Genomic DNA, 13,966 nt, shown 5'->3' on the forward strand with positions numbered 1-13,966 from the left:
AGCTGTCCATAGATGTGTCGGTTTATTTCTGGGCTTTCGATTCTATTCCATTGATCTGTGTGTCTGTTTTTGTGCCAGTACCGTGCTGTTTTGGTTACTATAGCTTTGTAGTATATTTTGAAATCAGGGAGTGTGATACCTCCAGCTTTGTTCTTTTTTCTCAGGATTCCTTTAGCTATTCAGGGTCTTTTGTTGTTCCATATAAATTTTAGGATACTTTGTTCTATTTCTGTGAAAAATGTTGGAACTTTGATAGGGATTGCATTGAATCTATAGATTGCCTTAGACAGTATGGACATCTTAACTATGTTAATTCTTCCAATCCAAGAGCATGGAATATCTTTCCATTTCTTTGTGTCTTCTTCAATTTCTTTCAGAAATGTTTTATGGTTTTGGGGTACAGATCTTTCACCTCTTTGGTTAAGTTTATTGCTAGGTATTTTATTCTTTTTGTTGCAATTGTAAATGGGATGGTATTCTTAATTTCTCTTTCTGCTACTTCGTTGTTAGTGTATAGAAATGCAACTGATTTTTGTATGTTGATTTTGTATCCTGCAACTTTACCATATTCGTTTACTACTTCTAAAAGTTTTCTGGTGGATTCTTTAGGGTTTTCTATATATAAAATCATGTCATCTGCAAATAGTGAGAGTTTCACTTCTTCCTTTCCAATTTGGATCCTTCTTATTTCTTTTTCTTGCCTGATTGCTCTGGCTATGCCTTCCAGTACTATGTTAAATAGGAGTGGTGAGAGTGGGCATCCTTGTCTGGTTCCTGTTCTTAGAGGGATAGGTTTAACTTTTTCACCACTGAGGATGATATTAGCTGTGGGTTTGTCATATATGGCCTTTATTATGTTGAGGTACTTTCCTTCTATACCCATTTTATTCAGAGTTTTTATCATAAATGGATGCTGTATCTTGTCAAATGCTTTCTCTGCATCTATTGAGATGATCATGTGATTTTTATTCTTCATTTTATTAATGTGGTGTATTACATTGATTGATTTGCAAATGTTGAACCATCCCTGCATACCTGGAATAAATCCCACTTGATCATGGTGTATAATCTTTTTAATGTATTGTTGTATGTGATCTGCTAATATTTTGTTGAGGATTTTTGCATCAATGTTCATCAGTGATATTGGCCTGTAATTTTCTTTTTTTTGTGTTGTCCTTGTCTGGTTTTGGTATCAGGGTAAAGTCAGCTTTGTAGAATGAGTTAGGGAGCTTACCCTCCTCCTCAATTTTTTGGAAGAGTTTGAGAAGGATAGGTATTAAGTCTTCTTTGAATGTTTGGTAGAATTCACCAGGGAAGCCGTCTGGTCCTGGACTTTTATTTTTGGGGAGGTTTTTGATTACTGTTTCGATCTCCTTACTGGTGATTTGTCTATTCAAATTCTCTACTTCTTCTTGATCCAGTTTTGGAAGGTTGTATGATTCTAAGAATTTATCCATTTCTTCCAGGTTGTCGAATTGGTTGGCATATAGCTTTTCATAGTATTCTCTTATAATCTTTTGTATTTCTGAAGTGTCTGTTGTAATTTCTCCTCTTTCATTTCTGATTTTACTTATTTGTGCCTTCTCTCTTTTTTTCTTGGTGAGTCTAGCTAAAGGTTTGTCAATTTTGTTGATCTTTTCAAAGCACCAGCTCTTGGTTTTATTAATTTTTTCTATTGTTTTTTTTAGTCTCTATTTCATTTATTTCTGCTCTGATTTTTATGATTTCCCTTCTTCTACTGATTTTGGGCTTTGTTTGTTCTTCTTTTTCCAGTTCCTTTAGGTGCATTGTTAGATTGTTTATTTGACATTTTTCTTGTTTGTTGAGATAGGCCTGTATTGCTATAAACTTCCCTCTTAGAACCACTTTTGCTGTATCCCATAAATTCTGGCATGTCGTATTTTCATTGTCATTTGTCTCCAGGTATTTTTTGATTTCTTCGTTGACCCAGTCATTGTTTAGTAGCATTTTGTTTAATCCCCATGTGTTTGTCGCTTTTCTGATTTTCTTCCTATAGTTGATTTCTAGTTTCATACCGTTGTGGACAGAAAAGATGCTTGGTATTATTTCAATCTTATTAAATTTATGGAGACTTGTTTTGTGGCCTAATGTGATCAATCCTGAAGAATGTTCCATGTGCATTTGAAAAGAACGTGTATTCTTCAGTTTTTGGATGGAATGCTCTGTATATATCTACTAGGTCCATCTGTTCTAGTGTGTCATTTAAGGCCAATGTTTCCTTATTGATATTCTGTTTGGATGATCTATCCGTTGGTGTAAGTGGAGTGTTAAAGTCCCCTACTATTATTGTGTTACTGTCTATTTCTGTTTTTATGTCTGTTAATAATTGCTTTATATATTTAGGTGCACCTACATTGGGTGCGTAGATATTTACAAGTGTTATAACCTCTTGTTGGATTGTTCCTTTGATCATTACGTAATGCCCTTCTTTGTCTCTTTTCACAGTTAAACATCAAATTTAATAGTGAAAAACTGAATGCTTTCCCTCTAAGAGTGAGAACAAGGCAGGATTGTTCACTTTTACTAGTTCTACTCATCATTGTCAGGGAGGTCCTTGCCACTACAGTAAGGCAAGAAAAAAATAAAACATTGGAATAGAGGGAATATAAAGAAGAGAAATTGTTTATATAGACAATCCCAGAAAGGCTATGGTAAACTAAAACAAATGAGTGAGTTTAGCAAGGTTGTGTAAGGTACATGGTTGATACACAAAAATCAATTGTATTTAATGTATTATCAATGAATAATTTGCAATTGAAACAAAAAAATCAGCAGTAGCCCCTAAAAATTAAAAAACTTAGGTATTAATTTAATAAAATATGTGCGAGATCTGTAGGCTGAAAACTACTGATGAAAAAGTGAAAGATGACCTAAAGAAATGGAGAAAATATACCATGTTCATAGATTAGAAGACTCAATCCTCTTCAAACTGACCTACAAACTCAATGCATTCCCAATTACAATCCTGGAAGGATTTTTTTGTAGTAATTGATAAGCTGATACTGAAAATCACGTGTAATGACAAGAGCCCAGACCAACTAAAACAATTTTTAAAAAGAAGTTGGAGGACTCAAATTATCTTATTTCAAGACTTACCACAAAGCCTCAGTAATTCAGAATGTGGCAAGGGGAAAAGGACAGACACAGATCCATGGACCAAATAGAGAATGCAGAAATAGATCCACAGGTATATAGCCAATTGATGTTTGACTAAAGTACAAAGACAATTCAACGGAAAAAGGACAGTCATTTCAAAAAAACAGTGCTGGGAGACTAGTCAAAAATCATAAAGGCAGGGAGGGAGAATTCAAGATGGCGGTGTAGGCAGACTCTGAACTCACCTCCTCCCATGGACACAGCCAATTTACAACTACTGGTGGAAAAATTACCCCGAGACAGAACTGAAAACTGGATAAGAGGAACTTCTGCAACAACAGACAATCCTAACTGAGGTAGAACAGGCAGAAACTTCCTTCTGGAGAGGAAAAACGCCGCCTTCACAAGCCGCAGTGCCTCACAGCCGCCCGGGAGCAACCCACAGGTACGCAGCCCTCCCTGGAGGCGCGGGGCCCTGAGCCGGGGAGCACCCCCGCTGTGGGCATTTTGTGGACCCTGCACAATCGAGACGAGTGGCATAATATCTGACTTTGCCTGCTACTAAAACATTGGGGAGTACCCCCAGAAGAGCTGGTTCACAAAGACATTAAAACCGCCTCTTAAAGGGCCCACACGCAAACTCACCCATTTCAGAAAGCAACCTAAAATCACCAGAAAGAAAGGTGCATAGTGCTTTGATGAAAAGAGACTCACCTAATAGGCCCTGTGTATATCTCGGTGAGAGGTGAAACCTCTCCAGGGACTGGGACATTGGCGGTGGCCATTGTTGTGGCCTGGTGTGGGCGTGCTGACACAGACGCCATTGGAGTTCTCCCTGGGGCCTGCTAGCCCAGGGTCTGCCCCACCTGCTAGAGCACCAATTTAATCCAGCTCAGCCAGGGCAGGCAGCCCATCCTAGAGACTGGCCCCACCCAACAACAAGCCCTCAGGCAACTTGTGGGCCTGCATAGATTGGTGACTAGATTCTCTGCAGCCTGGCAACTAAGACAATGGTCTTAGCAACATATTTTCAAGCACCATGTCTGACCGGGCAAGAGAAACAATAGAAAAAATAAACAAATGGGACTACATCAAACTAAAAAGCTTCTGCACAGCGAAGGAAACCATCAACAAAACGAAAAGACAACCTAACAATTGGGAAAAGATATTTGCAAACCATATATCTGATAAGGTCTTAATCTCCAAAATATACAAAGAACTGATGCATCTCAACAACAAAAAAACTAACAACCCAATTAAAAAATGGGCAAAAGACCTGAACAGACATTTCTCCAAAGAAGATATACAGATGGCCAACAGACACATGAAAAGATGTTCAAAATCATTAACTATCAGGGAAATGTAAATCATAACTACAATGAGATATCACCTCACGCCTGTCAGAATGGCTATAATTAACAAGACAGGAAACAACATGTGTTGGAGAGGATGTGGAGAGAAGGGAACTCTCATACACTGCTGGTGGGAGTGCAAACTGGTGCAGCCACTATGGAAAACAGTATGGAGATTCCTCAAAAAATCAAGGATAGAACTACCATATGATCCAGCTATTCCACTGCTGGGTATTTATCCAAAGAACTTGAAAACAGCAATGCGTAAAGATACATGCACCCCTGTGTTCATTGCAGCGTTATTTACAATAGCCAAGACTTGGAAGCAACCTAAGTGCCCATCAAGGGACGAATGGATAAAGAAGACGTGGTATATATACACAATGGAATACTACTCAGCCATAAGAAACGATGAAATCCAGCCATTTGTGACAACATGGATGGACATTGAGGGTATTATGCAAAGTGAAATAAGTCAGAGGGAGAAGGTCAAATACCGTATGATTTCCTTCATTAAGTAGTAGACAACAACAACAATAAACAAACACATAGAGACAGAGATTGGATTGGTGGTTACCAGAGGGGAAGGGGAGAGGGAGGAGGGCGAAAGGCATAATTCGGCACATGTGTGTGGTGATGGGTTGTAATTAGTATTTGGGTGGTGAACATGATGTAATCTATGCAGCAATAGAAGTATAATTATGTACACCTGAAATTTATACAATGTTATAAACCAATGTTATTGCAATAAACAAAAAATTTAAAAAAAAAAAAGAGGAAAAAAAATCATAAAAGCAGGAAGTATAACAACGATTGCCAGGAGCTGGGAGGAGGGAAGAATGGGGAGTTACTGTTTAAGAGGTATAGAGTTTCAGTTTTACAAGATGAAAAGAGTCATGGGGATAGATTGTGGTGATGGCTGCACAACACTGTGAATATATTTAATACCACTGAACTGTATACTTAAAATGGATAAGATGGTAAATTTTATGCTATGTATATTTTAACACAATAAAAAATAGTGCTGGAAAAATTGGATATCCATATAAAAAATGAAATTGACTGATAGCCACAGCATATACAAAAATTAATTCAAAATAGATCACTGACATAAATATAAAACCCCAAACTATAAAACTTCTAGAAAAAAAATCACAGGAGAAAATATTCATGACCTTGAGTTAGGCAAAAATTTCTTACATACAACACCAAAAGCATGATACATAAAAGAAAAAATGATAAATTGGACTTCATTAAAATTAAGAATCTGTGCTCTTCAAGAGGCACTATCAAGAGAATGAAAAGACAAGCCACAGACTGGGAAAAAAATATTTGCAAATCACATATATATGCTAAAGGACTTGTATCGAGGATATACAAGGAATTTTCAAAACTAAACAATTAGGGAAAAAACCCAACCAAATAAAATATATCTGAGCAAAAAGATAAGAAGAGGTATTGCACCAAAGAAGATATACAGATGACAAATAAGGTCATGAAAAAGATGATCAGTATCATTAGTCATTAGAGAAATAAAAATTAAAACCACAATAAGACACTACAACACACCTATTAGAATGGCTCAAATCCAACGACACTGACAACACCAAGGGCTAGTGAAGATGAAAAGCAACTGTAACTCTCATACACTACTAATGGGAATGCTAAATGGTATAGTCATGTTGTAAAACAGTTTGGCAGTTTAAGTCAAATCTATTCTTACCATATGACCTAGAAATCCCACTTCAAGGTATTTATCTGAAACAAATGAAAATTTATGCTCATCAATTTGTACCTGAATATGCACGTGAATTTATATTGTGGCTCCACTTACAATTGCTATAAAGTATAAATTACCTAAATGTCTTTCAGCTCGTGAATGGATAAACAAACTGGTAGATCAACATTATAGAATTCTACTCAGCAATAAATAGGAATAAACTACTGATTCACACAAGCACACAAATGAATCTCAATAAAGCTAATTGAAACAAAGTTGCCTTCTGCTTTCAGCCAAGATGGAGCAACAGGGACAAATTATATGAAACGACAATTTCCAAGAGAGTGGACATCGAGTAACGAATACAGTGGTCCCTGAGAATGTTAAACAAACAAAGGTTACCCTTACAATTGCCTCAGCTTACTGCTTTGAGAGTTTCTAGGCTGTGGCACAGAGAGAAGATCCAGCCAAAACCCACCACACTACCTAAGCTATGGAGATGGAGCTGGAAGTCTAGGGAGACCAAGATGACTCAAATTCACTGGACAGCCTACCAGACAGAAGACAGCTACACCGAGAGCAAACTCTAGAGATTAGCAGAAGGCCCCTATCAAGTATTCAGCAGAGAACTAACCAGGAACTCCTGAGGCCAGGAAGAGAACCACTCAAAAGGATCAGAAGGAATAGTACTCAGGTTTTACACAGGAGGAAGAGTAACGTCAATTCCCAGCACCCAGAGTGGAAAACCTCATGAGTCACAGAGCAGAGTAGAGTACTCAGACATGACTTGTATCAACAGTGAAGAATTACTAGTCCTAGAATAAACTCTACCCTAGTCCCACCTAACAAATCTTAAAAGCAAGCCCTGGAAACATCACACTGTTTCCAAGTAACTTAACTGTGTCTCAGAAGTGTGTTCTGAGACACAGTTATATAGAGGAATACAAGAATATATAGAGGAATACAAAAATATCCAGTATCCAACTGGGCAAAAATTCAAAATGTCTGACCTCCAATCAGAAATTGCCAAGGAGACAAAGAAGCAGGAAAATACTTCCCATACCGAGGAGAAAAAAATCAACTAACCAAAACCAAGTGAAAACAGACACAGATGGTAGAATTAGCAGACAAGAACAATAAAACCATTATAACTGCACTCCATATGTTCAAAAAGCTAGAGGGAAGACTGAACATGTTAAGTAGAGACCTGGAAGATACAAAACAGACCCATATCAAACTTGTAGACATGAAAACTACAATGTCTAAAATGAAAAATACTTTGGAGGGATGAACAGGAATTTGACATTGTAAAAGAAAAGATTAGTGAACGTGAAGATACAGCAAGAGAAACTATACAAAATGAAACTCAAAGAGAAACAAGTCTCCACAAATGAACAGAGTATCTGTGAGCTGTAAGAACTTCAAGCAGCCTAAAATTGAGAATGGAGTCCCCAAAAGAGAGGACAGAAAGGAACACAGAAAAAAATATTTGAAGAATAACAGCCAAAATGTTTCTAAATTTGATGGAAATCAGAAATTCACAGGTCTAAGAAACGTCAAACACAAGAGAATACATCATAATCAAATTGCCCAAAACCAGTTAAAAAAAACAACTCTAAAACAGCCAGAGGAAAAAATACACATTACATTGAGAGGGATAAAGACAAGCATAACAACAGATGTCTCACAGAAACCATGTAAGGTAGAATATCTTTAAACTACTGAAAGGAAAAAAACTATTAATCTAGAATACTATACCCAGAGAAATATTTTTAAAATATCTTTAAAAATATATTTCAGACATATAAAACCCGAAAGAATTCAACACCAGCAGACTCACACTTAAAGAAATGTTAAAGGAAGCCTTAGAGACTAAAGGAAATCATCCCAGATGGAAATCTGGATCTACAGAAAGGAATAAAGAGCATTAGAAATGGTAACAATACAGATAAATATGTCATATTTTTCTTATTAATTAAATCTCTCAAGTTCACTGTTTAAATAAAAATAATGATGTAGTGTGTAGTTTGTAACACGTAGGACTAAAATATATGACAATAATAATAGAAATGCTAGAAGGAAAAAATGATGGTATACTTTTGTAAGGTTCTTATACTCTATATGAAGTGGAATGATCATATAAAGAAAGACTGATATGTTGAAGATGTAGTCTATCAAACCTAAAGCAACCACTAAAATAACAAAACAAAGACATATAGCTGATAAGCAACAAAAGGAAAGAAAACTGAATCATAAACAATACTCAATACTAACATATTAGTTTGTTAGGGCTACCATATCAAAATACCACAGACTGAGTGGTTTAAACAACAGAAATTTATTTTTTCACAATTCTGGAAGCTAGAAGTCTGAGATCAAGGTGTTGGCAAGGTTGGCTTCTTCTGAGGCCTGATTCCTCAGCTTGTAGATGGCCGTCTTCTCCCTGTCTTCACATGGTCTTCCCTCTGTACACGTCTGTGTCCTAATCTCCTCTTCTTATAAGGACACCAGTCATACTGAATAAAGACCCATCCTAACAACCTCATTTTAACTGAATTACCTCTTTAAAGGGCCTGTCTCTAAATACAGTCTGAGGTTCTGGGGGTTAAGATTTCAACATAGAATTTGGGGGGACATAATTCAGCCATAACAACTAGGAATAAGAGAGGTAACATCACTACAGATTCTCAAGATATTAGAAGGATAATAACGGGGGCCAGCCCGGTGGTGTAGTAGTTAAGTTCGCATGTTCCACTTCGGCAGCCTGGTGCTTGTGGGTTCGGATCCCAGGCGCGGACCAATGCATCACTTGTCAGGCCATGCTGTGGCGGCATCACATATAAAGTAGAGGAAGATGGGCACGGATGTTAGCCTAGGGCCAATCTTCCTCAGCAAAAAGAGGAAGACTGGCAATGGATGTTAGCTCAGAGCTAATCTTCCTCATGAAAAAAAAAAAAAAGGATAATAAGGGAATATTACAGTCAGTTTTATGCCAAAAAATTTGGAAATTTAGATGAAACAGATTCTTTAAAAGACACAACCTACCAAAGGTCACTCAAGAAGAAACAGATAACCTGAATATCCTAAATTTAATACAGAAATTCAATTTTTAGTTAAAACTCCAGGCCCAGATAGCTTCACTGGTAAAGTCTACCAAATATTTAAAGAAGTAATATTAACTCTACACAAACTCCTGCAGAATATTGGAGGAATATGTCCAAACTCATTTCATGAGATGAGCATTACCCTAACACTAAAACTAAGCAAAAACATTACAAGAAAAAAAGAATTACTAACCAGTATCTCTCTAGAACACAGATATAAAAATTCTAAACAAAATTGTAGATAACCCAATCAATGAGTAATACATTAGGAACCAGGCAAGAATGTCCATTCTTACCTCTTGTATTCAACAGTATACTGGAGGTGCTAGGCAAGATTAAAAAAAATTAAAGGCATCCAGGTTAGAAACAAAGAAGTAAAATATCTTTATTCACAGATAACATGATCTTCTATGTAGAAAATCTGATGGTGGGGCCGGCCCCGTGGCTTGGCGGTTAAGTGTGCACGCTCCGCTGCTGGCGGCCCGGGTTCGGATCCTGGGGGCGCACCGACACACCGCTTCTCTGGCCATGCTGAGACCGTGTCCCACATACAGCAACTAGAAGGATGTGCAACTACGACATACAACTATCTACTGGGGCTTTCGGGCGGGGGGGGGGAAATAAAAATAAAATCTTAAAAAAAAAAAAAAAAGAAAATCTGATGGAATTGACAAAAAAGCTACTATAATTAATAACTGAGTTTCGCAAAGTCACAGGATACAAGATCAATGTACAAAAACTTACTGCATATTAATACAATAGCAACAAACAGAAATTAAAATTCAAAAAACATCATTTACAATAGCATCAAAAATATGAAATACTTAAAAGATGTCCAATATCTGTACAATAAAAACTACAAACTTTGATGAGAGAAATTAAAGAAGGCCTAAATTAAATGAAGAGATACACAATGTCCAGGGGCCAGAAGATCCTTATTGTTAATATGTCAGTTCTTTGCAAAGTGATCTATAGATTCAACATAATCCCAATCAAAGTTCCAGAAGGCATTTCTGTAGAAATTAACAAGATGCTTCTAAAAACACTATGAAAATGGAAAGGACCTAGGATAGCTAAAACAACTTTGAAAAAAAATAACGAACTTGGAGCACTAACAGTCCCTGATAATCCAGACATACAAAGCTACAGTTATATAGGAACTGAGGCTCTCAGTCAAATAGCCAGGAAGGACCTAAAGCTAGGCAACAGCCATTTGAGTGAGCTTGGAAGTAAATCTTCTATGGCCTGACAATAGCCATGGTGAATGAGTCTCAAAGTGGATGATCCCTGAGAAGAGCCTTGAGATGCCTGCAGCCCAGGCCAACAACTTAACTGCAGCCTTGTGAGAGACCCTGAGCCAGGAGACCCACCTAAGCCATGCCTAGATTCCTGACCAATGGAAACTGTGAGATAATAAATGTTTGTTGTTTTAGGCCTCTAATTTTTGGGGTAATTTGTTATGTAGCAATAAATAACCAATACATGTATCTATCCTATCATCTGATGAAGGATATCACCATCAATTCTCAGCCAAGCAATCTGGTTGAACAGAAGGTCCAGAGACTCGGGGTTGGAGCATATGTTGATTAGAGACACTTCTAAAGTCATCTAATCACAGAACATTAGAGATATACAGAGCCTTAAGGATACTGAACCCAGCCTTTTAATTTTAGATGAAAAACAGAGAGGTAAATCGATTTTCCCAAAATGGCCAAGGTAGTAAATGGCCACTGCAGGACCTGAACGTAACCTAGGTCTTCCGATGCTGGGACAAGGATAGTATCATGCCTGTCCATTATTTTATGAAACTTATTTTGAAAATTCTTGGTGGGGAGTTCCTGTGGTCTGAGAAAAACATATTAAACAGTTGTTAATAATACTAAAGCAATAAAAGTGCATATGACATTTTATACTGAGATGTTCATTAGTAATTAACCATGTTAATGATAGACAGGTATGGCTAATGTATCTAAAAAGTAATTTTTACCTGATTTTATACTGAAGTTTTAGTCTTACATTTTAATGAGTACATGTGATAAGTAAAGCTTAACCTTCCCTGAAAAAGAAATACTGGAGCAAGGCCGTTCTGTCTCTTCCCACTATATTCTACTTTGCATATATTTTAGCGTTTTCACCAATAATGCTATTATTGTTAACACTAAATAAGCTTAAACTTACCAAAAACAACAAAAAAGGAACAAAAATGGAAGATAAAATGTCACCTGAAATATAGAGATACAACTATTGGGAGGCTCTATACATAAAGGATTACAAATCATGCCATGGATTAAACTTAAAAAGTTCACTGAGACTTTATAAGATTGTTCAGTAGCTAGTACTATACTATCTCCCATAGCTAAATCTTTGTCTGAGTGTTCTATAAGTTTGGAAGAAAATGCTCTGGTGTGTTGTTCCATGTCTCTCTTTTAAAATAGCCTATTTTCAGCAAGTCAGCAAAGTCCCCAAAATGTCTCTTCCTTATGTACTTTTCAATTTAAAATGCATTTACTCAACAAATATTGATTGAACTTGCACTTATTTTAAGTGTTAAGCTAGGCCCTGAGAATACAATGACGAACAAGGAAAAGACCCTACCCTAAAAAATCTTCAAGTCTAGGGAAAGGAGGTAGATAAATAAACAGGGACTATCCTACAGTGTGTTAAGTGTTATGTTTTGAGGGAGGCACAAAGTGAGATGAAAAACAAAAAAAAAAGGGAACATCCTATTTAGCACTAGGGGGTGAGGGGTTGGGTCAGAAAAGACTTCCAAAGGAATCAATGTCTACTCTCAAACTTGAAGGATAAGTAGGAGTTAGCCAGGTTACTGATGAGGTAGGCAATATAATCTAATATTAAGAGTAAAGACTGTGGAGACAGATAATTTGGGTTTAAGTCTTGGCTGTAGCTGCTGTTTGTACTTAGGAAGTTATTTAACCTCTCAGTGCTTCATTTGGAGGAATCAAAAGGGAATTTACACAAGTTCTCACCACCACATCCACCTATCTACCTGCATCTATGTCCATACACTCTACTTTTCTGCTATTGCTACTGATGAACTTTCCATGCTCTTGTCAAAGGCCAGCTCTTCCCCATGTGTCCAAGATCCTGTCCCACCTTGCCTTCTCAAGGATGTCCTCTCATCGGTGCATGGGTGGTTCAGCGGTAGAATTCTCAAGGATGTCCTCTCTCTCGAATCATTAATGCTTCCTTTTTGACTAGATCTTTCCCATCACTATTACAAAACTCAGTTACTTCTCCTGTCTTTAAAACAAAACAAAACATAAAATTCCTCGCTTGCTTCCACTTCCTTTCCAGGTACTACCTAAATCTTCTCTTTTCTTTTATAGATAAACTCCTCATATGCATTGTCTATACTCATTCTCTCTTGCCATTCTTTTTCCTACCAGTTTTGTTCCTAACACTCTACATAACTATTTCTGTCAAGATCACTGACTTACTGTTCTTAATGCAAAGAGTTAATTCTCACTCCTCATTTGACGTGGTTGATCACTTCTTCCTCCTCCACATTTGGCTTTCAGCACATGACACTTTTCTTTTCCTCGCCTACTTTTCTGGCTGCTCCTTTTTTGTCTTCATTGTCTCTAAACCTTGGAGTAGCCTAGGGGTCAGTCTTTGAACTTCTCATTTTCTATTTACACTCATTCCCTTTATGATCTCATCTAGTCCCCCAGCTCTAAATACCATTTATTTGCTGGCAACTCCAAATTTTATCTCCAGTCCAAACCTTTCCACTAAATTCTTGGCTTATATACAACTTAATCTCTCTACTTGGATGTCTAATAGGCATTTCAAACTTAACATTTCCAAAATCGACCTCACTTTCCCCCCAAATTTGCTCCTCCCAGAGGCTTGCCCCTCTCAGTCAACAGCATTCCATTTTTCCAGGTGAGGCCAAAAAGTTTAAAAGTCATCACTGACTGCTCTCTTTCTCTCACATCCCACATTCAATCTGTCAGCAATCCCATCGGCTCTACTTTTAAAATAGATCCAGAATGCAACTACTTCTTTCCACGTCCACTGTTACTCTGGGCCAAGTCACAATTATCCCTGGCTTGAATTATTACAAGAGCCTTCTGTCTCCATGTTTTGCCTATGCCCCCCTCAGTATCTTTACAATGCAGCAGCCAGAGTGATCCTGTTAAATATAACTCAAGGCATATGACTACTTTTTTCAAAACCTTCCAGCGGCTTCCAATCTCAGCCAGAGTAAAAGCCGGAGTCCTTACAATGGCCTACACGGCCCTATAAGATTGAGCACCCTGTTACTTTCCTAACCTCATATCCTGTTACTTTCCCTCTGGCTCTGTTCAAGACACACTGGCTTCCTTGCTATTCCTGAAACACTTGAGCATGTGCCTGCCTCAGGGCTTTTGCACTTGCTCTCCAGGAACACTCCTCTGGTAGTTACCTGCATGGCCAGCTGCTGCTTCTGCTTTTATTTGAAAGTCATCTTCTCAGCAAGGCCTTTTCCGAACACCATTTAAAACTGCAAAACCCTCCCCAACACTCCCTATTCCTTTTCCCTGCTTTATTTTCTGTGGCCATTAACATACCATACAGTTTAATTATTTATCTGGTTTATTGTCTTTCTCCCATCCACTCTCGCACTCCAGAATGTAAGCTCCATGAATGCAGAGGTCTTCAATGGATGT

The 13,966-nt window shown here is 37.5% G+C and overlaps 1 protein-coding gene across 2 annotated transcripts in view; it reads right to left on the minus strand.

Moving 5' to 3' along the window:
• NDUFAF2 (NADH:ubiquinone oxidoreductase complex assembly factor 2) overlaps positions 1-13,966 on the minus strand; it is a 162,513-nt gene that overhangs the window by 58,747 nt on the left and 89,800 nt on the right. The gene's annotated exons all lie outside the window — the stretch shown is intronic.

This window comes from Diceros bicornis, chromosome 20 (genome assembly GCF_020826845.1).
Source record: "Diceros bicornis minor isolate mBicDic1 chromosome 20, mDicBic1.mat.cur, whole genome shotgun sequence".
In the NCBI taxonomy this organism is placed as follows: Eukaryota; Metazoa; Chordata; class Mammalia; order Perissodactyla; family Rhinocerotidae; genus Diceros; species Diceros bicornis.